Source organism: Thermobia domestica, chromosome 15 (genome assembly GCF_964235325.1).
Source record: "Thermobia domestica chromosome 15, izTheDome1.hap1.1, whole genome shotgun sequence".
NCBI classification, from domain to species: Eukaryota; Metazoa; Arthropoda; class Insecta; order Zygentoma; family Lepismatidae; genus Thermobia; species Thermobia domestica.
This window is the reverse complement of record NC_137468.1, coordinates 186,302,094-186,305,187: the sequence shown is the minus strand read 5'-3', so window position 1 is coordinate 186,305,187 and position 3,094 is coordinate 186,302,094. Positions and strand designations below refer to the sequence as shown.

Below are 3,094 nucleotides of genomic sequence, written 5' to 3'. Positions count from 1 at the left end.
TTGTAGAGGAAAGAAAACTAATACCCAATACATCTGAAATGAGAGAAAAGGAAAACTCATTTCAGAACCACTGTATTGAATAGATTATACTTGTTACTATTATTGTTAATCCATTTATCAACCTTTACTATAAGTCAAAACTTCTCTATTTCCAGGTACGTCATCTCAAATTATTGTCATTGAGTAGATAACAAAAGACAAGGGAGAAAAAAAAAGAAAATTCTAGCGGGATTTCTTCGGTTGCACGAATGGTGGTGGTAACTTGCATGTTATTTTTTTCTTTGCTTCTGACACATACAGCAGAACGACTATACATAGTCCGTCCATAACATACACGTACTAATCTAGATTATAGTTCCCTGGTAGGCCAGTAACAAATTAATCCAATATAATTAAAATATGTGTTCTCTTTCAGGTCTATTGTGGAAAGTATACATGCATCAATCGCTCGTACGTTCGTTGATTTTCTTTGTCAAATTGACAGAACACAACCATGTCCACCAAATCCAAATTCTCTTCTAAAAACTTCCGTATGCAATCCAAAGCAATACGGCATGCTTCTTCCTTGGGAAAAAAGAAAATCCCGGTGGCAATGTTCGGAAAGGCTATGGATCTAAAGCTACTCTTCAATGCGAGACTTAAGGCTTTTTCATAGCACGCTTGTAGTTTCCTTGGGTTCTTGTCTGGTGGAGCGCTGACATGTATGACGTAGGAGGCAGGGAGGTTATAGGCATCAGTGACGCAAACATCTCCAACTTTTAGGTGACTAATCTTCTCGCAGTCCTGAAGTAAGTCTGGTCCAGCAGCCTGGTGGATCGCTCGGTCAACACCTCCACGTGGCTCCAATGACGTGTTCGTACTGTTCACTATACAGTCTCCGGAGAGCGAGGTAATACTTCCAAAATATAGGGCTATTTTCTTGTTGATCTCGTGGTTGGCTGAAAACTTTGGGCACATTCTATCTTTTAAGGTTGAGGTGGGGGAAGCCATGTCGTACCAAGTCGGTAGGTCCACCATAGAAACTATATTCCTGATAAACATACAATCAGGGACAGCATCATCTCTGTCTAAATTTGGTTCTTCAACTAAGAATTTGTTCGAAATCACCATTAACAGCTGGTAACTCGGGATCCTTGGCACCTTCACCTAAGACAGATGGGGAAGAGGCATCTAGCTTCTGAACATCCTTTTCGGCATCTTTTCCTGGTGGGTAATACTTTTTTAAACGGTCAACAGCGAAAGAATCAATCTTAATTTGCCCATGTCCTGTCCGAAACTTTACATAGTAACTGTTGTCATGTTTGCTTCCTTGAATTATACCTGGACCAAAGTATTTCCCTGAGAAAGCTTTGCAGTTACCTTTCTTAACGGTTGAATCAAAAATCCAAACCAGATCGCCTTTCTTAAAAGTTTGCTGTTTCTTCTTTTTGTTGTACGATTTAGCGGAAATCAGAAATCTTTTATACAAGTTATCATGGGCTCTTTCCCGTATATATCTTAAACGTTCTAATCGATCTTGGTTATCTGAAAATTGACACTGTGTGTCCAACATGGCAGAATGTAACAGTTTAGGAGAAAAAAACCATGGAGGCACTCAAATGGAGAAATCTGCATACTCAAATTACATGTGACGTTATAGGAAAAAACAATCTGGGGTAGAAGTTCAATCCAATTGGACTGGTTATCTTTGTCCAATGCAAGTTTCAGTTGCTGTTCAATATGTCTTATGGCGACTTCCACCTGACCTAAAGAATAGTGTCCTGCCACATCTGCAAAGTGTAATTGGATATCAAAGATATTACACAGTTCCTTGAAGACTTGACTCGTAAAAGCTGAGCCACGGTCGCATGCCAATTCAGAAAAAAGACCATATTTCAAAATAACTTGCTCGTACAAAAATTGAGATATAGAAGCAGCTGATGTATCGGGCAAAGAAGCAGCTATACAGAATCGAGTTCCCTCGTCGACACAAACAACCAAATAACTGTGTTTAAGGATGTTGTTGCTCGGGTATTTTCCGGAAAAATCTATATATATCCTATAGAAGGGTGGAACGCTGGGATGGGTCTGTAGATTTCCTAGAGGCTTGCCGCTCCTCTTCTTCAGCACTTGACAAACAATACATTCCTTGCACTTCTGATAGACAAATTTCTTCATGTCCAAAAAGTATACAGACTTTAATAGCAAATTATACGTTTTGGAGAATCCAGCGTGATTTGCTGCGAGTTTTTCAGCATGGCACTTCTCAAAAACTCGGTCTCTCAAGGACAGTGGCACAGCGACTAAATGAACTTTTCCAAGAGGTGTGGAATTGACTTTGTATAGGGTAGAGTTCCTCATGGTAAAGTGTGACGCTCTTCGCTCGAAAGCAGGATCCTTTTCAGGAGCATCCTCCAAGTAGGCGATAATCTTGCTAAAGTATTGATCTTCTCGTTGAGCTTTTCTGAGATCAATAGCGTCATTATCTTCAATGAAAAATATCCGGAGATCCGCCGCACTTGCGTCCTCATCGGTAATATCACGCTTGTGGTTAACAAAACGGCTGAAAGCATCAGCCTCCACATTGCTGGCTGCGGCGACGTGAGATATAGTAAAATGGTAAGCTTCAATTTCCGTCAGCCAACGAGCTAGTTTTCCAGTTAAGTTCTTGCTATTCTTTAAATATGTTATGGCTTTGGAGTCCGTGTGAAGGAAAAAATGTCTTCCCAAAACAAAATAGCGGAAAGAACGCAAGGCATATAGCAGAGCTAGGAGTTCTAGATGGTAAACAGACAGATTCTTCTCAGCAGGCCCCACTGCACGGGATGCGAATGCAATAGGCACCAGTTCAGATTCGGGATCTTCAGATACGGGTTGTTTTGCGACGGCAGCCAAACCTCGGATCGAAGCATCCGTGTATATGTGCAAGTCACGTTCGGGTTTATAGGCCAATAAGGTGGGAGCTTCCAAGATGGCGGTCTTCAGCGCTTCAAAGGAATCCTGCTGGGATTTACCCCAGGTAAAATCAACATCCTTCTTCATCAACTTCTGAAGAGGATCCGCGATAATCGCAAAATCCTTGACATAACGCCGCAAAAAGGAGCAAACTCCAAGA

The 3,094-nt window shown here is 41.2% G+C and overlaps 1 pseudogene; it reads right to left on the bottom strand.

Moving 5' to 3' along the window:
• Positions 1-417: 417 nt before the first annotated feature.
• LOC145671761 (macro domain-containing protein PG1779 pseudogene) lies at positions 418-990 on the bottom strand (annotated as a pseudogene).
• Between the last annotated feature and the right edge of the window lie 2,104 nt (positions 991-3,094).